At 39.9% G+C, this 22,635-nt stretch overlaps 1 pseudogene; it reads right to left on the bottom strand.

Moving 5' to 3' along the window:
- Gm29767 overlaps positions 1-22,074 on the bottom strand; it is a 33,505-nt pseudogene extending 11,431 nt beyond the window's left edge.
- Positions 22,075-22,635: the final 561 nt, after the last annotated feature.

Raw genomic sequence — 22,635 nt, 5'->3', positions numbered from 1 at the left:
TCCCTTTTTAAAGTGCATAGAAAACTAGGTGCTAACAAAACCTTCTAAAAGGAGCAACACAAGTGTATACATAAGTATATACTATATGTATTCAGAATGCATTTGTTACTTTTCTATTGCCGTGATAAAACACTATGACCATGGCGACTTATAGAAGAAAGAGTTCACTTGGGTTATGGTACCAGAGTCTGTCATGGTGTGGAGGCATGGCAGCAAACAGCAATCACATCCTTTGCTGAATGGTCAAAACATAAGAAATCAACACTAGGAATGGCAGGAAGCTTTGAAACCTTAAAGCGCTGTCCCCAGTGATGTACTTCCTCTAGCCAGTCTACACCCCTAGAACTCCACACACAGTGCCAGCAACTGGGGGCCAAGTGTTCAAATACAGGAGCCTCTGGGGGGCATTCTTCTTCAAAACACCACGCAAGCAAGCATTGCTGTATGGCTACTCTCGCTGAAGAATCAAAATACAAATGACTGACGATGAGAGTTTTCATTCATTTTGTTGCTTACCAGATTGACAGTTCAATAGCAACCATAACAAATGGAATCCATTATTAACAAAGATGTGGTAAGGCAAGCCCGTCCACGCCCTTTTGCCAATAGGATTGAAGTATGTCTTCTGGATGGGAGTTTTCAACACAGGTCAATTGAGTGCTTCTGTTTTTATTAATGTTTTAGAAGTTAAGGAATTTCCAATAGTTTCAAGGCTAGGCCTATTCTCCCAAAAGACTGCATCCGTACACTAGAATGCCAACCAGCCATCCATGATAGAGTTGTGCATCTAGCCTTATTAAAACAGAATAATTTTATAAAGCAGTAGGTAGTAAAGGAGTAAGACAAACTTGTCAAGCCATTTGTTTAATATATATGTATATTATATGTATATATATAAAATTCTGTATTAACATGAAGATATTTTCTTGAAAGTAAGAGAATGCAGGTGACTTAGTACACTTCAAATAATACTTGAAGGTATTTCCAAAATAATCTCATTAAAAGTTTCCTAATACTCTGTGAATTGGCATCTTCTAGATTTCATTAAATCCAGTGGTTTTGTTTTTCTTTCTTTGCCACTCTCCTATACTTATTCATTAGTCTGACTTGTCATTTTCCCCTCCTTTACATTTATATGTCCTTGCAATTTACAGTATACACTAAAGTATTTTATTTTCTCTATAAACTTCATCTTTATAAATCTGTTGCTATGTAAGGAGTCCTCAGAAGGATGCTGTATGGAACTCATTTTTCTTCCTATTGCTTTTCTAAGCCTCCAAATTTTCATGTTCCCTCTCTAGATAAAATATAGCTCCTCTAATCTCTCCCTCACTTATATTTTTATCGTAACTCACTCTTATATCATTATACATCTCAAAAATGTGTTAGAGTTATTACTTGAGAGTAGATGTGACAGAAACTTGAAAGTTGCAAAGATGAGCTTTTGGACTACACAAAGGAATAAATAAATGGCAGGTAGCAGGGGACTAAGTGAGTAGCAGGTGCCCGGATGTCTGTTCATCCTTAAATAGCCAGCTGTGTGACTTTCAGGGTTAAGTTTGTCCTGTCTCTTACTGCCTTTTCTATCACTTATCCTGTGCACCTGCTAATGATGGTCTGTGTCATCTGAGAGAACTACTTTCAAGGAATTGTAACTTGACAACAAATCTATAAGAGAGACTTGGATTCAGAAGCCAAAACACGGAACCATCCAATTCCAGTAATATCACATGGGGGTCTTTATAGTCCAGCCCACCAGCTTCAGGCCATACTGATATTTCGTGTTTTCTATTTTTTGTATTTAATAATTCTAAAACTTTAAAATTTCCAATTTCTTTAGAGAAACAGATTTATTGGTTAGTAATAAAACAAATAAATGTTTTATGCCTGTTTCCTTGAAAACTTCAATCCAAAGTAAGAAACTACAGTATTTTGCACACTTTCCTTCACAGTAGCACAAAATCAAAGATAAAATGCTTTGTCAAGAACTGATCATTTTATTAATATAACAGAAGATAATTTGATACCAGTATCTCTAGAACCATCAAAAATTGGTAACACAAAGTGGCTCACTGTTCCTTACTAAGACTCTTTGAGCTGGGCCAGTTGTTTAGTGGTAGGGCACTTGGTTTGCCTTGCATTTCTAAAGCCCTGGTTTCAGTACTTGCACTGAAAAATAATTTTTAAAATTAATTTACATTAAAATATTTGCCCTTTGTAAAATTTACAATATGCTCTATAAATGTAAATTCTTAAATATTACTTTATAAATATATTACTAAATAAATAATATACTAAATATCTACCACTGATTTTCCCAGCAGTTCACCATGAATATTTCTCCAAGTCAATAAGCAAGCATTTTTAAATTGCTTTAGCTCGAGGCTGGAGACATGACACTAGGGTTAAGAGCATATACTGATCTTGCAAAGGAACTGAGTTTATTTGCCAACACCAACACTGGGTAGCTTACAACCACCTATAATTCCAGGTCCAGCGAGCTCTGATATCCCTGGCCTGCACAAGTACTTTCACTCATGTGCACGCATGTATGCACACAAACACACACACAGACATCCACATACACAAACATATACACAATTAAAAATAAAAACAAATATTTAAAAATAAGATTACAATAAATAAGTATACAGTTTCTACACAGATCTAATTACTAAATATATGTACATATATATGAACATATAAATGATTAATCTTTGCAAATTGTCTATGTTAATCAAAGGTAAGGCCTGGCATGCACTATATATATGTTCCTCTACTGCTTAACCCATTTGTTCCTGATGGGAACGTACAGTGTTCCCCACTCTTCTTTCTTTTGCTATTATAAAAGAAAGTGGCAAGAAATAATCTAATATTCCATAGTGTGTGAAGGGCTTATTCTAATCAGTTATTTGCTTTCCAGAATACATTCAAGTCTCAAAAGTGAAAATGCAAGATCAAAAGGAGTTTGTTTTAAAGTAGGTTTTTCCTTTGTTTATTTATTTTATATGTGTGCATATATGATGCCTGTGCTTGTATGCATGCCATGAGACATGGGTGGAGATCAGAGAACAACTTTTGAGAGTCACTTCTTTACTGCCATGTAGGTTTCAGAGTTCAAGTTCAGATCATCAGGCTTGGTGGCAGGTGCCATCTTGCTTACTCTTCTGTTCCAAATGGTTATTGTCAGACTACAAATAAAATATATCGTTCACACTCATACTAAGAATGTGTAACACTGATTTCCCAGAATCATTACCAGCACTGAAGTTTTATTTTTCTTTTCTTTCTTTATTTTTTACAATTTAAGATAGAGTAAAATCGTACAGTTTTGGATGACTTAGAACTTCCTATGTCGCCCAGTATGGCTTTAAAGTTTCAGCTCTCTACCTCTGCCTCCCAAAGGCTTGGATTACAAATGGGAGCCATCATTGCCCTGGTGAAAATTTGAAAATAATTTTTCTTCAATTTGAAAATTCCTCATCACTAATGAGGTGAAAAGGCCATTTTCCCTTTAAAACAAAAATTCCAAAAGTGTATTCAATAGGCACCTAGGCAGAGCTTCCCGGGCCAGTGCTCTGCAGAGTATTTCAAATGCACCAGTCCAGAAGGCAATGCAAACCAACAGCAGCTTGAACTCTGAGTCCCTTCAGGTGGAGAACGGCTGGTTGGCTCTGTGTACTTCCTGGTCACTGCTGGACTCTGCTTGCATGTGTGCACCATATGAAATGACAGTTCTACCCCATGCCCTATCTTTCTTCTATATTTTGAGCCACAAAGAACCTGATGTGTTAAATTTTGTCAATTTGGTTACTTTTTTCCACTACTGTAGCATTTCCATACCATCAGGCTTAAAGGTTAAAAGGTCTATAGCTGAATGACTCAAATCTTCTCTTTGGGGATAAAACATGCCAAGAAATCTAGCCATCAAATCCAATGAACTTAAATAGTGTTAAGTAGCTGAACAGAAATTTGTATGCCAGGTTGGATACTGTTTATCGGGCTTAGTGGTCCGTTCCTGTCTGAATTCCAGGATAAGGCAGAGGCTTTAGTTGCTTATTAAATGGCATTAGGTGTAGTATCGGAATCTCCACGGGAATGCTAATGGTGTGATAGCATCTTTGAATGTGGAACTAGAAGGTTCCTGTACAAATCCTAGCTCTGCCTATTAGCAGTATTTCAAATGTGGGCAAATTCCTTATTTTTTCCAACTTTCAGTCCCCCCTAATCTAAACTGGGCAATGTAATTAGCCCCCCACCCCCATTTTGTGGTGCTCTGATGAGGACAGGGTTAACAGCTGTTAAAGGTCTGGGCACAGTACCGTGGAACAATCACTATCTGGTTGTGTCACATGGGCTTGTCACCTCCTCTATACCTTCACAGATTGTCTCTGTGGGATCTTAAGGGAATCCTGCTCATGTGGGACAGAAACAGAACATTGTCCTCTCAGTGACCTGAACATGGCTTCACACCAGAAATTTGCTGGCCAACAACTATTCCTCCTGCTTCAATGGGCTACTGACTCTTTCTTTAATCTCCGTAGGCAAATACCACTCCCCTGGGATGCATGTCTGTAATCTTAGTTTGTGGGATATGGAAGCAGGCAGATCAGATATTCAAGGTCAGCCTTGACTTGTAAATTCAAGTCCTGCTTAGGCCATAAGAGACTTGTCCCAAAAAATGAAATTAAGTGAGTGAATGAATAAATAAGTAAATACTTCTTTTAAAAAAATGTCATAGGGAGTTCAATAAATTCATTTGAGTGCTGTGGTGCAGTGGTCTGAGTGTTTATGTCTCCTTCGGAGCATAAACTTACATCAAACCCCCAAGGTGATGAGACTCAGAACAGGAGCCTTTGAAAGATAATTAGGTTCTGGGACCAGGAACAAAAGAATTAGATTCTTGCCTTTAACTCAAAAACAAGAACTTGGTATAAAGATGTGATTTAACAGTTCAGAGCAGGAAGTGCTTTCGAAGAGGGCCTAGGTTTGGTTCCCAATCACATCCCATCAGGTGGCATATTATAACAATCTGTAGCTCTATATTTTAAATTATGTGTAAATGTGTTTGTATGTCAGTGTGTGTGTGGGGGGGGGGCATGTGAGCACATAGGAATGCAAGTGCTGGTAGAATCTAGAGAAGGCAACAGATCCCCCTGGGTCTGGAGTTAGAAACCATTGGGAGCTGTCTGACATGGGTGCTGGGAAACAAACGTGGACCTCTGCAGGAGCAGTGTGCAGTGGTGACATCTCCCTAACCAAACCTTAAATAGATAATAACAGATATACATAATATTTATACATATATATATGTACACATATACATATATGTATGAAAAAAAACAAACTCAGAGAGCTCACTGAACTGTTCCATTGTATAAAGACACGGCAAGAAGATACAACATGGAAGCCAAAAGAGGGGCTTCTCATCAAATGTGAAACACCCCTTGATCCTGGACTTCACAGCCTCAGCAAATGGGCAAAACTCATTTTTGTACTTTAAAAACCTCTCAGTGTAGGTCTCTCTGTTGTAGTTGCCAAAGGAGATTAAAACTCTTTAAAACACCCCTCACTTTGCCTCTGCGCCGCTGCTCGTCTGTGTAGATTCATCTCTTCATTTCTCATTCTCAGGCTCCAAGGCTTCCTATCAGCTCACAGTAACTTTGATCAAGTGGTGACTCTTGCTCCTTCTTTTTCTTGTCTGGTTCAAGGCACTCAGCCCTACTTCCTCTCAACTATCTCCCTCCCATCTCACAGACTGCATTATTTTCAATTAATTCCCAATAAGTCTTAATTGTCTGCGCCCTGGCAGAGCCAGCAGAGTTAATCCCTGTTTAAGCTAATAGGTTCAACTTCTACAACAAACAAATCTTTCAGGAAAGCTGCCGACAAGCCAGAGAATTAGCCGAATGAGGTTTCATTGCTTCTTCTCTTCCTTGATCTTTCTCTCTGCTCTTCAGGGTATTTCTATTTTTATTGAGTTCTGCTGCTGGCAAATATGATAAAAAACAACAACAACAACAACAACAACAACAAAAAAAAAAAAAAACAGAGGTACAGTCTAGTAGGGAGGTGTACACCTTACCCCACTTGGAGTGTTTCTTATGAATCAAGCTTCAACTTAAACAACAACAACAAAAAGGTAAGACGTCAGTGACACACCCCTTTAATCCCAGCACTGGGGAGGCAGAGGCAGGCAGATCTCTGAGTTCAAGGCCAGCCTGGTCTACAGAACAAGTTCCAGGCCAGCCAGGGTTATAGAAATCATGTCCTAATCAAATAGACAAACAAAACCGTGGTGGGTGATGCCCGAGGAACTCCACCAGAGAAACAAAAAGAGAGGTTGGCCTCTGGATTTGACACACACATTCACACTCACAGAGGGGAAAATGGGACAATAAGGGAGTTGAGATAAGGCTTAAGTGGATAAAATCTTTGTTGGGTAAGCATGAGGACCTAGGTTTGGGTCTCCAGAACCCGCATGTTGTAGACTGAAAGAAAATCCCCACCCCTACATAGGCACATATATTTGAATGCTTGGTCCCCTGATGTTAGAACTGTTTTGGGGAACATTTGACGCTGTGGCCTTGCTGATGGAGGTGCACCACTGAGGGAAGTCTTTGAGATTTCAAAAGCTCACACCATTTCCAGGTATCCCTCTCTGCCTTGTGCATGTGGGTTCTCGGCTACTGCTTCATTACCTTGCCTGCCTGCTTCCTGCCTCTCCATGGATTCATGGCCTAGAACCATAAGCCCCCACATCAAATGTTTCCTTTTATAAGTTGCTTTAGCCATGCTGTTTTGTCATAGCAATCAAAAAGCAAAAATGCCATGGAAGCCTGGACTATAATCCCAGCATTCCTGTGGCAAGACGGGAGATATAGAAGACTATGGCACTCATAGGCCAGCTAGCCTGGTATGTACAATGGAGAATGAGATCCAATCTCAAAAACAAAGTAGAAGGCAAGAATCAACACAGGAAATTATCCCCCCCTCCCCCCACCTATGTATATTCATACGTACATCATGCCATTTGCATATGCATGCATATGTGCATACACACATACCAATACATACACACAGAGACACAGAGAGAGGGAAAATGGTAGGTAGATAGATAAATGAGAAAGAGAGAAACAACGAGAAAGCAGTAGAATATGTCTCTCTTAAGAAAAGAGAGAAAAATACCAATAGTCCTTCATCACCCCCAAGAAAACTATTGTTAACAGCAAGTAGTTATACAGATTCAAATATTTAAATTTTGGGGGGATATAGGTCAGTTACTAGAGAGCTTAGCTAGTGTGCATGAGGCCCTGGGTCCATCATCCAATCACACTTAAAGTGGAATGTCCTGGCACACACTCATGGTCCCAATAATCCCAGCACTTGAAATGGATTTTCAGGGAACCAGAAGTTCAAAGTCAGGGCTGAAGGGATACTTCTGAAGTTGAGAGGGCTTTCTTCTCATCCAGAGGACTCAAGTTCAGGTCATAGTCAGGTGACTCACAATTGCTTCTAACTCCAGAGTCAGGGGATAGGATGCTCTTCAGGCCTTTTTCTACAAGCACTATAACATAATGCCCTCTCCTCCACACCACCCCCCAAAAAGCTCTCACACTCGGGCAGATAGAAATAAAATCTTTTAAAAAAAGAAAGTCCAAGGTTATCCCTGGTTACTTAGAGAGTTGAAGGCCAAGCTTAGTAATATAAGGCCCCCATTTCAGAAAAGAAAAATAAGGAGGAAGAAAGAAAGAAAAATTAAAATTCAAGATATAACATCCACTTGAAGAACAAAATATTATATTATAGAGTGCTTGAGTTTCTTTTTCTCCATCTTTACCACTAATTGGGACTAATAGAGATGTTCAAGATATCAATCTAATAAAATTAGTGAATATTTTGAAAGTGCCACATTGTTAGCAAGATGGTGATTATTAAGCCACCTAACATGACATTGGAATATGAGCTGGGACCATGTTTGGAGAGCACTTAAGTCACAGCCATCAGAATGTATTCATATTCTGGCAGCGATCTCACTGGAAGGAATCTATTATATAATCTTCAATAAGTACATAAACCACAGTATTAATAATATTATTTATGGAAGATTATTTTAAATAAATGTGATAGATCCATACAATGAAAGTAAAAGTATCTTGAAAATAAATGATTAGCTGGGTGAGGCGGCTCACACCTTTAATCCCAGCACTGGACCATCCAGGGTTACATAGTAATATCTGAGAGAGAGAGAGAGAGAGAGAGAGAGAGAGAGAGAGAGAGAGACAGAGAGACAGAGAGAGGCAGAGAGACAGAGAGAGACAGAGAGACAGAGAGACAGAGAGAGACAGAGAGACAGAGAGAGACAGAGACACACACAGAGAAACAGGCAGAGAAGGAGAAGAAAGAAGAGGAGGAGAAGGAGGTAGAGGAGAAGGAGGAGGAGGAGGAGGAGGAGGAGGAGGAGGAGGAGGAGGAGGAGGAGGAGGAGGAGAATGACATGATTAAACAGAAAACAAAACTAGATAGCCTAGACCCTGAACATTCTTTTACGTAATATTAAGAAAAAAATCATATTCTAAGGAGGACTCATGCAGGGTAGATGTGAGCAAGGCACAGTCATTAAATATACCAATATGGCAAGAAGAAATACATGTCTGTCTGCTTACTAAAAGTGTTAATTATGATATTTTACTGTTTTATTTAGAATGTTTTCAGACAGGTCCCGATGCAGTCCAGGTTGCTGGAAACTTGCTGTGTAGCTAAGTATGCCTTCCAACACCTCCTTTTCACTCTCCTTCCTAAGTGCAGGGAACACAGGCCTATGTCTAACAAAAGTATACCATTAATCTTAGTACTCAGAAAGCAAGAAATGCCTTACAAAACAGTAGCGAGTTCAAGGTCAGCTTGGGCTGCATAGAGAAGTGTGTTTGAAAAAGAAAAAGAAAAAGAAAAAGAAAAAGAAAAAGAAAAAGAAAAAGAAAAAGGAAAAGAGAGAGAGTTGTTGATGTTGGAGAAGTATTTAAGGTAAATATTCTCCGTATGGGGATGAGTGTAAAAGTTGCTCGTAGAAGGAAACAGACTAACATAATTATCTTCAGGGAAATTCCAACTGGTGGTGGGAGACCAGAGCAGAGAAAATTTCATTTTTTAACTTTATTTACGTTTTGAATTTTCTTACTAGATACATGAATTATGTTTTTTACGTTGGAGTGAATTATCAGGTAAATGAAATTCCAGGCCATTTCTGTAGTCTCTCATTTGTTCTGACGTCTAGATAAAGAACGTGGAGGTTTCTCTCTCTCTTTTTTTTTTTTTTTTTTTTTTTTGGCTTGAATAATTCTGTGCCCGTGAGCTTTAGGAAAGCCCTTTAGGAAAGCTGCCTTCCTGTTTCTTCTTCCCCGGAATTGTTGTTATTGTACAATCGTTATTTTCGCAAGACAGTGTCTTTCTTGGGAGGTGGATACAAAAGAGGGGGGATACATTTTTGGTTCAAATTTCATATTCTGGGATATAAACAGTATGATGTCATTTCTAGATCGTTCCCTGATCTATCAATTCACCAAGTTAAACAGCTGAAATCCTTTCTAAAACAAATCCTTTTGCAGTCAGCAAAATGAGGCAATTACATGAATAAGTTTTTCCACTTGGCCTATTTTTCTGCCTGTGGTTATTAATCAGCCTCGCTGACTGCGTTTTCCATTTTACATCCACTCTCAGGCGCTACTCCAGGTGGCCAAACATTCCACATTGCCTTAAAAAAGTCAAGCAAAAACCTTCGTCCACTGCGCAAAATTCATCGCTGACTGTGAGTCTCTCCCAAATTACTGAAAATTACAACCTGGAGTCTACAAAGGGGCAGTCGGCATAGACAATCCCTTTGCCTAACTGGAGGTTCTTTAAGTAGAAATGGTTCCCTTAAACAGATGGCTGGCTGGCTGAACGAGTTCCAGTCGATGCCAGCTGTCCTCCACCCCTTCAACCCTTGGATTGATTGTTCTTACACTTTGCCTTGTCTTGTCTTTCTGGAAGCGTGGACACTGTGGCGTCAGAAACAGCTGTTTCACATAAACAACTCCTCCAGACACCGCTCCTTGGCCATCGGAAACACTGTTTGATTGCATCGGTGGCTTTAAACGTTTAAAAGTTACCGTATCCTTTATTTTTATTATTTATAATTTTGTTTGCTTTGTCTTTTGAGATGGGATCCCAAATATCCCAGGTGATGAACTTAAACACATCGCAGAGCTGGGGACGAAGGTAAATTCTAGATCCTCTTGCTCCCACCTCCCAAATGTCGGGGTTAGAAGTGTGGATCACCAAATCAAGTTTGTGGGGTTGCTAGACTTCACCTCCAGGACTCCCTGCATACCCGGAAACTTTCTACCTAAGTGAAGTACAACTCCAGCGTTGCTTTATTTTGTTTTTGATAGGGTCTGAAATGAACTAGACACACCACCCTGGCCCCACAATCAAAGCGATCCTTGGGCTCAGCCTCCCAAAGGCAGACATTACTGCAACATGTATCTATGCGCAGGTCAGAGTCGGCTTTTAAAAAAAATAAGACCATTTTTTAATTTAATGTAGAAAGGTACAAGAACGTGTGTGTGTAGAGGTCAGGGGACAAATTGTATGAGTCAGGTCTCTTCCTTCTTTGTATGGTTTCTAATGATGGAGCTCACGTTGTCAAGTTTGGCAACAAGATGTTTTTGGTTTTGTTTTATTTTTAAATTGGATATTTTCTTTATTTACATTCCAAATGTTATCCCCTTCCCCCTCCCCCCGACACCTCCTATCACATCCCCCTGCCCCTGCTTCTATGAGGGTGCTCCTCCACTCACCCACCCACTCCTGCCTCCCCCCTTCCCCCCATGCATTCCCCTACACTGGGGCATCGAGCCTTCACAGGACCAAGGGCCTCTTCTAAGACTTTTTGCCAGCTGTGCTGTCTTGCTGGCCCCAGAATCGCCATTTCCTTACACAAGCATTGTGCACACAAAAGCAAGGATTCAGACTCAGTCAACACAGAATGGTACCTAAGCTTCTACAAAGCTTCTAGCATCGTTGCATCACACTATAAACAGCTCCACTCTCTCTATTAAGCTCATGTACTTAGTTTGCACTCTAATCCTGTCAGATTCCTATAGAGTGACTTGCCCTGAGAGGTCACGTGGTTGTGACAATGAACCCATAATGTGTTCACTCTTCAAAGGAAGGGTGGGCCCCAAATCATTGCATGGCTGTGTTGACAAGATTCACAACATGTCCTCCTCATAGTACCTGTGGGGCTTCAAGATCAAGGCTTCTTCATCCACTCCTGGCATCTGGCATGTGAACTCTGGGGATTGTAATATTTTAAACAACTTTTCAGGTGGTACTCATGTACAGTCAAGGTTGCATATCTGCTCACCTGTTGTGTGCCTGGTGTTCAAGAGTAATAGAAAATGGTGTTGGATCACCTAGAAGTGGAGTAACAGCTGGTTGTAAGCTACCATGTGGATGTTGAGAATAAAATTATGGTCCTCTAGAAGCACAGCTAGTGTTCTCAATCATCTCTCCAGCTCTTATTCATCATGAGTTTTGTTTGTTGTTTGTTTGTTAGCTTATATAATGGACATGTACGTACCTGAGTTGGGGAAACTGAGGAAGACCAGATTTAAATATTAAGATAATCAGCTCAGGTTAAAGAAGTTATTAGTTTAGGATTTTTTTAAAAGAAAATGTGGACATCGAATGATTTTGTAAAATAATGGATGATTTAACGGTCATGAAAAATTTTTGTAAATGTCAAAGTCAGAATATGATGGGTTGAAATTGGATGGAGAATATTTATGCCATTAATGCATTGAAATTATCATTTATAGTGTTATTAAGCAATATTCTCTTGGCAGAAGTGACAATCTATGAGGAGTTATAACTATAAAGGGGCATTCTGCCTAAAACTCACCTTTCACCCTGTCAAGTAAGACTATGTAGTCTTCTATGTACATCACTCCTTGTGGGGCTGGAGAAATGGCTCAGTAGTTAAGAGCACTTACTGCTCTTTCAGAAGACAAGGGTCCAATACCTAATGTTTACAACCTCCCGTCACTCCATCTCTGGGGGATCCAGTGTCCTCTGACCTCTGAGGACACCTGCAAACACATGGTACACATAAATTCATGCAAGCACCCATACAAAGACATAAAATCACTTTTACAAAAGAAACGATTCCTTCACATAGACAAACGTGGAAACAGGTCTGTAGACCTCTCATTGACACTGCAGTTCTCTATGCCTCCCTGAATGGGTAGCACTTGAATTTTAAATGGTCATCACTAAAGAGAGTTGATTTCATGTCTTACGATTTGCCGACTCCTTTTTATCTATCTATCTATCTATCTATCTATCTATCTATCTATCTATCTATCTATCCGTGATGCTGAGCACTGAAGCCAGATCCTCTTCATTCACTCCATGTAAACAGTCTATCATTCAGCTACATCCTCATACAGTTCATCAACTGTAGGTCTTATACCTTACTTATAATTTGAGGGTGTGTTTTTGCCTTTTATGAAAATACTCTCCCTTATCAAAGTTCACATATATTTCTGTGCTTGCATACCATGTATAATAATATAGGAAACAATAAAAGAGATTAGAGTGTACTTATAAATTTGTATCCTATTGTTTGGAAGTATAATAAAATATTTACTACATATGGAAGATTGTTTATAAAATATGTATATCAGATCAGTCCTGAAATAATAATACTATTTATACCTCCAAGTTTTAAAACCAGGTCATTGAAATACTTGTGAAGCTCATGCGCCTTAACAAGCAACTTCCTCCATCTCTGTTCAATCATTTATTGAATTCTGATGAGTGTGCCTTCACATCTCTTTCTCCTACTCCATTCTGTAGTTCAATAAAATAGTACTTTCCGTTTTCTTTGCCCTCCAACTTCACAATGGGATAGCTACTAGGAAACAGCAGGAGATGCCAGGATGACAGATTATCCTGTTGTCTTCTGGTATTTCCAGTGATTCCTGTCTCTTCTCTGCAGGTTCAACTCTTGCCAGAGGGTACCTCCTGTCATGAACCAGTTCCCACCAGGTGATTCTGATCTGACCTCTCACCCATGTCTAGCCTCCTGGCTCCAAAAGCAAACTGCTGTTAGCCTTCTAGACCTCGGGGCTTACTGTCTCCTGCTCCGGAGTAGCTGAATCATCATGTCTGGTTTGGCCTCCATCACCATGGCAGCCAATCATTTATATTAAATCATTCCTGCTTTGAAGACCAAGAATAATTTCTGATTTATAAATGGACACTAAAAGCACTTTTATCTCTAGTTTGCTAAGAACATTTATCATGCTTAAGTTTTATTGAATTCACATTGTATACCTCTCCGTAGGATTTGTTGTTTCTCCCGTAACTTATTAATTTGAAGAACTGTACTTATCAACCTGTACTTTGGTGTCTGTGTTTAAAAAAAAAAAAAGTTGTGTTCATAGGATAAACACAATTTATTTATTTATTTATCTCCATTTTATACTATGTGATGAAATTTACTTTAGAATGCTTACTGTAAGTTCGTGGTCTTTCCTCGTGGTTTTGTGCTCCTATATTGTGTTCTTATATGCCTTGTATTATAGACCATCACTGTCAAAACTGCAGTTGTCTTATTAACAAGTATTCCTTCATTTTCTGTCCTGAGATTGCTTTTTAAGATGAAAATTATCCAGTTTTTTTGTTTGTTTGTTTGTTTTGTTTTTGTTTTTCGAGACAGGGTTTCTCTGTGTAGCCCTGGCTGTCGTGGAACTCACTCTGTAGACTAGACTGGCCTTGAACTCAGAAATCTGCCTGCCTCTGCCTCCCAAGTGCTGGGATTAAAGGCGTGTACTACCACTGCCCGCCCAATTATCCAATTTAAATAAATAACATCAGGTATAGCATGCAAACAACTCTGCTTCTTCTATCTTCCTGGGGGGGAGGGGTGTGGAAACCTTCAACTTTTAAATTAGAACTCTGTAGTACATCTGGAACTCTGTGTTTTCTGTGCATCTCAAACATGGTAAATTTGAGCTAGGGAAAGTTCCATGCTTTCCTCTGTGTGACTTTTCCCTGGTTCTATTTCTTCTGTGTGAGTCAGTTTAGATTGGGACTATTATTTCTGACCCTGAATTTCATGTGATCATTCTCCTTATTTCCATCTACTGTCGTAAGAATTACTTGTTGGTCTGGTAAGATGGGTCCAAAGATAAAGGAGTATGTCATGTGAACCTAGCGACCTGAGCCGATCGCAGGATTTTTGTGTTAGTCACTGGGCAATTGTGAAGTGACACCATGGCCAAGGGAACTTATAAAAGAAAGCATGTATTTGGGTACTTGCTTATGGTTTCAGATGCAAGTTTTTTTAAGATAAAAATTATCCATTTTGTTTTGTTTTGTCTTGTTTTTGTTTTTGTTTTTCAAGACAGGGTTTCTCTGTGTAGCCCTGGCTGTCCTGGAACTCACTCTATAGACCAGGCTGGCCTTGAACTCAGAAATCCGCCAGCCAGATCATGATGGGTGTGGTGGCCGGCAGGCATGTTGCTGGAGCAGGAGCTGAGAGCTTTATCTGATCCATAGGCAGGAGGCAGAGAAAGAGCAAGACTGGGACTGTTATGGGCTTTTGTAATCAGAAAACTCACCACCAGTGAGTTTCTCCTCCAACAGGGACATATCTCCCAGTCCTTTTAAAACTGTCCATCAACTGGGAATCAGGCATTCAGAACCATGAGCTTCTGAGGGCCATTCTCACTCAAACTACCACCCCCACATACAGGTGGAAGGGAGAGAACTAAGTTCACAGAATCTTCCTTCACAGGTATGTTATGGCAGTCTTGCCCCAGCCTGGACACACAACAATGAAAGAAACTTACATTTTCTTAAACCTTAGAAAGAACATTTGCTTATTTTCTCTTTGACATATTGATTTAGTTTCCTTATAACAAGTTATATCAAAAAATATTATGTTTTTTTGGGTCAGGGAAATTGAGGAAAATTGCTTGTCTTTTAAGTCTAATAATTTGAGTTCAGTCTTTGGAACACACAGTGAGAGGAGGGACATGACTCCCTAAGTTTGTTCTTTGACTGACATGTACACACACACACACACACACACACACACACACCATGGCATACATGTATGTGCCTATATTCACACACGTCATATATCATATACACCCAATAACAACAACAAAGACAATTTATGTTAAGAATGTATCATTTATATTTTCTATATCTAGAGATTTCTTTTAAAATTGTATGTGCTTTTGTGTGTATGGGGTAGTGGGTGTGTGTGTATGTGTATTGGTTCATGTGTGTCACAGTGCACACATGAAAGTCAGAGAACAACTTTAGCAGTCAATTACCAGGATGTTTTGTCTCTCCTTGTTGCGAATATAGCCATTCTTTATATTTCTGCTCCTCAGCATGCTTTATTATTCTGTATTAACATTAACATTTTCCACATGGGCTTTTAAGCCATTGCCTGGCATTGTTACCATATATTAACAAACCCATCTAGAGAATTTTACAAATATTGTTGTTCTTGACCCCTTTTTAAAAAGTAATACTGTAATATATTCCAACCTATACCATACATATATTAATAACAATTTCCTGGAAAATAATTACTGAATCATTGACACAATCATTCTGGATAGTAAAGCACATGCCGATATTCTGTCCCCAAAATAACGATACTAGTTCACTTCGATACAAAGTATCATTTGTCTGCACTCCCACCAATGCAAACTATTCATTTTTATGTCTGAATTATATTTTGTATCTGGCAAAGATTTTAGCAGGCCTCTCATTTCTGTGTGTGGTCTTTGTGTACCAAAACACTAATTTACTCGCTACGCTATCATCCGTCTCAAACAACCAAACACTGTTTTTCTGTGCTTTATATTAATGCGACCATCATCATTTTAGTCCTCAAAAATAGTTTCTAAAGGAAAAAAATATATTGCTCAGTTCATATATTTTACATTAGATTTCCCTTTTATTTTGATTTCTGGAAAACCATGTCAGAATGCTATGCTAATTGTAAACAGATGGTCCTGCATACTGTCTTCATCCGGTGTCCTCTTTGTAAACCTACATTTGATCAGCCTGGTAAGTAGCTCTGCAGTCTGGCCTCTGGCATGAATCATTCCAGATAAACTCACAATTCCCATTGTTTCTGCCCTGTTGCTTGCTATTTTTTTTTCTCCTATAACACAAGACTTTTAAAAAAAATAGACTCTTATATATTCTTCCTTCCTCCCAGCTTCCCACAACCATTTAGATTCAACTTGACCTTTTCTCCCGTTCTTACTTCAAGTTGCCTGCGTGTCAATAACTGAGAAATCTCATCAAAGGCTTAACTGTCTACACCCCACTGACTCATTCTTTATCACAATTTGATCTTCCTTATTCCCATACGATTTGTTTTTCAGTAATGTAAGTTTTTCAGGTTTTTTTTTTTTTTTTTTTTTTTTTTTTGCAATGTGTTTCTCCAAAGAGCAGCTGTTAGCCTTCTTTTGCCCTTATTTACAAAAAAATCAAGCATGCTAAGCTTCTTAGATGACAACGGTTGTTCCAACTTGAGAATAAGAAATTGATGCTCTGAAGACAAAATGAAGGTATTGTAGCCATGCCAATGAGCAGAGCAGAGCAAGGCAGAGCAGAGCCAAGCATTTGTGGGACCCTCTTGGGCTTTATTTTCAACAAGCTACACATGATCGCTGTTTGTGGAGCAGAGACCGAAGGAAAGGCCATCCAGAGAGAGCCCCACCCTGGGATCCATCCCACATACAGTTTACCATACCCAGACACTGTTGTGGATGCCAAGAAGTGCATGCTGACAGGAGCCTGATATAGCTGTCTCCTGAAAGGCTCTGCCAGAGCCTGACATATACAGAGGTGGATGCTTGCAGCTAACCATTGGACTGAGCACAGACAGGATCCCCAATGGAGGAGCTAGAGAAAGGACCCAAAGAGCTGAAGGAACTTGCAGTCCATAGGAGGAATAACAATATCAACCAACCAGACCTATTAGAGCTCACAGGGATTAAACCACCAACCAATGAGTACACATGAAGGGACCCATGGCTCCAGCTATATATGTAGCAGAGGATGGCCTTGTCGGGCAGCAATGGAAGAAGAGGCCCTTGGTCCTGTGATGGTTATATGCCCCATTATAGGAGAATGCAGGAGGAGGGGGAAAGGGATAGAGGGTTTCTGGGGTGTGTGTGTGAATCAGGAAAGGGGATAACATTTGAAATATAAATAAATAAAATAGCCAATGAAACAAATAAAGTTTTCTCCTTTTCTCTGTTGGTATAATTGTCTGTTTTTGAATCATGTCTGCTGTTCAGACATGGATCTTGAAAGTCACAGCTTCTGTTTTAGAAGAGGCCTTGTTACAAGGTATTAAGGTATTAAGCTGAGCCCAGCCCTACTCTACTGCATTAGGCTATGTGATTTCCATTCACTGCTAGAGTCATCTGAGTACATTATTCACTGCTACAATGCTGTTGCCACACCCCAGCTACTCTTTCTGCAGGTGACTTAATTAGTTAATGAAGCAAAAAGCTCCTGTTTCTAACTGATAAAGAAGAGACACCGACTGTTATTTTGAGTAGCAAAACAGGTTATTCTGTCCTAGTTTAAGACAGAGGCAACAGGGATAGCTATCAAGGTTTTTGTTTGTTCTTTTTCTTGAGGCACATCTGTGGCATAGTTACTTTGGCTGAGAGAAGCCTCTTGAACAATTGGAGTGCATTCTCTTCTTTGTTCTTTCTGAGGTGTGTGTGCGCGCGCTCGCGTGTGTGTGTGTGTGTGTGTGTGTGTGTGTGTGTGTGTGTGTGTGTGTGTGTGTGTGTGTTTCACATTCTTTAATTTGCTGTTTCCTCCATGTGAAGTCTGGTTAGCATATGTGGTTATTGTTGGAAGGTCACAAGGAAGCAGAGCTGCTTATCACGGCCTTTTATCTTTACCTAGGCTAGATTTTTTGACCAGCTCATGACTGCCCTGCACCTCTGTCTGCAAGATTTCAGAACAACTAACAGAACAATGTAAAATGGCTATTATTTTTGAGAAAAGGCAGATTTCAGAACTGGAGGAACGAGGTACCAACCGGAGAAGATTGTTTCGTCCTATTGTGTTCTTGCTGTTCTTTTATACAGCCAGGAATTAAGACAAGCAGTTCCTAATTTTAAACAACAACAACAACAACAAAACGTACTGCAAATAAAGCAAAGCCTGGAGAGATGGCTCAGCCTTTACCAGCACTTGCTGCTCTTCTGGAGGAACTGGGTTTGATTCCCAGAACCTCATGGTAGCTCACAACAACCTGGTACTCCAATTCTAGGGAACGTGGTGGCTTTCATTGACCTTCTCAGGCACCAAGCATTCACGTGGTATACATCGCACACAGATCAAACACATGCAAATAAATGCATTTTACAAAAAGAAATATGGCTGTTGACACATAATTATCATTTCCAGCTACAACATACGTGTATATAGTTTGAAAGAGAAAGTGGAAACTAGAAACCCAACTAGAAAAACTCAAGTTGCCTGAATCATTGGCTGACTAATATTTTTAAAAAACAGAACAAAAAATATTTATTTATTTGTGTGTGTGTGTGTGTGTGCACCTACATATGTGGTATTTCTGTGACCAAGTGTATATGAGCACACAGTGACCTACATTTGGAAGTCAGAGGACAGTTTTCAGAACCTAATTTTCTCTTGACCTTAGAACCTTAATTTTTATATTATTGTCATTGATCTTACTGATATTTTGATACAAGGTCTTTCCATGTTGCCATGAATAGCCTGACACTTTCTGGATAGTCAAGACCAGCTTCAAACTCACAATTCTTCTGCCTCGTTCTCTAGAATCCTGCTATTCTAGAGAATGAGCCACTGTGGCCATCATATCTTTATTTCATGGTAAACATACATAGAGAACTGGTAAGGGGCTAAGTTTAGCTTTGTTCTTTTCACGAAACACAGTCTATAACAGTAAAACAACAGTAATAAAATGGAATGTATAAGTGCTCAGTAACCTTTTTTGCAACTACACTGCTTAGCCCAAAGTCTTCAAGGACTTGATGTGTTTTGGAAGAGTAACCAGGTCTCTCACATAATATTAGAACTTTGACCATGGAATAATACCCGTTGTTGTTGCTGTTGCTGTTGCTGTTGCTGTTGCTGTTGCTGTTGCTGTTGTTGTTGTTGTTGTTGTTGTTGTTGTTGTTGTTGTTCTTCTTCTTCTTCTTCTTCTTCTTCTTCTTCTTCTTCTTCTTCTTCTTCTTCTTCTTCTTCTTCTTCTTCTTCTCCTTCTCCTTCTCCTTCTTCTTCCATTAATGTACTGTTTCCTCATTGTAGGGTCTAGTTTGCATATGTAGTTACTGTTGGAAGGTTACAAGTCAGCAGAGCTGTTAATCATGACATTTATCTTTTCCTACCCTACCATTTCTTGACCACTTCATGATTGGCCTGTACCTTTGTCTGCAAGATTTCAGCACAACTAGCAGAATACTATATAATGACAATATTGGAATACTGATGTAAACTTCAGGCAACCTAATTTTGAGAAACAAAACTAGAGGAATGAGTTTAGATTGTAGGTTAGAGAAATGGAGGGCAGGATATGGTCTCCCCATTCTCAGTTGTTTGCAAATACATTTACCCCCCACAAAAAAATTTACAGTTGAGGCAGAGTCTTTTTGTCTGCCCAAGAGCTGTTTCTGATTCCTATCTGTTATCTGTTTAGGAGCTGGTTGGGCACAGTTGATGAATCAACCATTGCCCATTTCCCCTTTTTTGTGATTTCCTTAGAGGCCGGTTCTATTTCTGATCTCAAAGACAGAAAAGGAAGTAGCCTGAGAACTTCTGGGAAAGAGTTTGCTCCTTACACAAATGAAAGAAGCTTTATTGCCCACCTTTCCTGCCTCCCCTCTAACGTGCAAATAAATATCGACAATCTTAACTGTTGCAGCTACAAACCATGAGGAGATGAACTTCATGATGAAACCAGCTGGCCAGGAAGCCAAAGCAAAGGAAGGAAGACATCAGGTTTCAAAGACAGCATCAAGCCACAAACAACCCCAAGGCAAGGAATTTTAGGATTTCTCATTAAATACCATGATATCAGTAAAGTGGCCTTCTCTTCTTTCTTCTTTCTTTACTCCTCTTCGTTATCTGTGGTGTTTGGGATGAAACCCAATATATTCACCAAGACTTCATGACTGATCTCCTTCCCAGCCCATTAGTAAGGATTTCTGTTTCATCCAAACACATTTTTTTTTTTTTGCTTGCAGTGTTTTGATTTGATTTGGTGTTGTGATTTTATTGAGAGAGGATCCTGTATTCTGTAGTTCAGCCTGTCCCCAAACTCATAGTACTCTCCCTACTGCATCTTCCCAAGTGCTTGGATTACAGGCATAAGCCATCACATCTGGACTTCTCTGTTTTGCATTAGTCCTGTCTTGTTATATTAACTTTATTCTGGGTAGCCTTTTATTGCATTATAATTGTATCACATTCATTTCTATTACGATGTTTCTATTGATAGTCCCATTATTTAATAACCCCATGGTTGCCTTTTCTTGTATAATGTAACCTTTTAGCATAATATATTTAAAAATTGTGTTCTTTTGTGTGTGTGTGTGTGTGCATGTGCATAGGAGTGTTGTCATGGGTGTGGACATGTGAGGCCAGAAGTCAACATCAGGTGCCTTTTCCAATCTACTTCTGCTTTCTCCATCTTATGTACTGAGGCAAGATACCTCGCATGAACCTAGAACTTGCTGATTCCGCTGTCTGTCTAGTCAGCTTGCTCTACAGATCCCAAGGTCTGGGATTACAGTTGTGCCACCACACCCACCTGATATTTCTGTGGCTTCTAGACATCTAAACCTCTGATCCCCAACTTGTGTTACCAAGTCATTTTATCCACTGAGCCATCTTCCCAGCCTTAGCTCTAATATACATTCTTCATACTGATGGTATGGGACAGACAAAATACATCCACCAAATTGGTGATTTTTGATATACTGCCACCCAAAGCTTTAGGTGTGAGTTTTGATGCTTTGATGTCTCTAGATTCTAGAGATTTCAATTTCTTCACCTAGTCGCTCCTTTGTGGCTTATAACGCTGCTGCCACCCTTTGTGGCTATCAAGATGAAGAGAATGATTTCTAACTGGTTCAGATTGCTGTGCTCTTTGGTTTGTCTTGGTAGACGTCAGTCTCTGACTATGTAACTTTTTTTTTTTTTTAGAAATAACTCTTGGTTTGGTCCTAGTCATCATAGAAACTCAAGTTCTAGCAACAGAACAAAACATAGTGGCAGAAGCTGCTGACCATGAAGGAACCCTAGCAAGTCAACTCTCCGATCCCTTGAGAAGATGGGAATGACTTGTACAGACCTGTGTCTTCCAGGGAGATGTCCTATGGTCAGGTGTAAAGCTGGTGCCTAAGAACTTGTCTAGATGATTAAGGGAATGGAAGGAAAAAAAATAGAAAGATTGTTGACAAGATTGGTAGAAAGGATGTGGATAAACCTCTAAGAATGATTCAGTTCTCTCTCTCTCTCTCTCTCTCTCTCTCTCTCTCTCTCTCTCTTTCTCTCTCTCTCCTCCCCCCCCACCCCCACCCCGCCACCGGTTTCTTTGCAACTTCACCAATGGATAAGCCAGGATGCTCACCTTTGATTTTGGGGCGGTACTCAGAACAGAGCAAGAAGAAGACCGAAGGAGGCCTCTTGGGCGAATTGGGGTCCTTGAACTTCTTTTTGGTCTCCCCTTTGAGGAGGGGGGATGTAGGTTTTCATTTCTCTTTCATAACGAGCCTTGTCAGCTTTTGCCATGTCTTCAAATTTCCCCTTTTCTTTAGCAGACATGGTCTTCCATAACTCTGAGCACTTCTTGGAGAACTCTGAGAAGTTGACAGAAGCATCCGGGTGCTTTTTCTTGTGCTCCTCCTGGCAGGTTTGCACAAAGAACGTATATGAGGACATTTTGCCTCTCGGCTTCTTAGGATCTCTTTTGCCCATGTTTAGTTGATTTTCCTCCGCAAGGCACAGAGTCTCCCAGTGCCTATCAGGCTCTCGCTTGCCCCAGTGCTGTCTCTATGGAGATCAATGTACTGCAATGGCTGTGAGAGCGGGAGCCAGACGCAGCCTCCTCACTCTCTCCGCTCTGTAACTGTCTGTCTCCATTTCTTAAGGGCAGTGATGAGAAAATCCAAATGGCGGAGCAAAGCATCTCCCTTTATGGGACATGAGGAGCAGGGTGAGGAAGAACCTGGATTTTACCTCCAAAGGCTCATCTACCCCTACTTCCGGTCACTTTCTTCCTCCATCCAGATTTCATCACCTGAGCCCTCTATCCTCTCCTCACCAGACAGGAACCAGGACTTTAAAAAAGAAAAATAATAGATGTTATTTATTCTTTGTGGATGTCATCCACGCAACAATGTGGTTTGACCATACTTGGCCCCAACCTGTTCTTCAACATCCCTGGGATCCTCCACCCCACATTCCTTTCCAACTTTAAATCCTCTTTAAGATTATTTGTTTATAACCTCTGAGTCTAAAGGACCAAGGTTTTTGAAC

Source organism: Mus musculus, chromosome 13 (genome assembly GCF_000001635.26).
Source record: "Mus musculus strain C57BL/6J chromosome 13, GRCm38.p6 C57BL/6J".
In the NCBI taxonomy this organism is placed as follows: domain Eukaryota; kingdom Metazoa; phylum Chordata; class Mammalia; order Rodentia; family Muridae; genus Mus; species Mus musculus.
The sequence above is the reverse complement of the archived record's forward strand: the minus strand, read 5'-3'. Positions and strand labels throughout refer to the sequence as shown.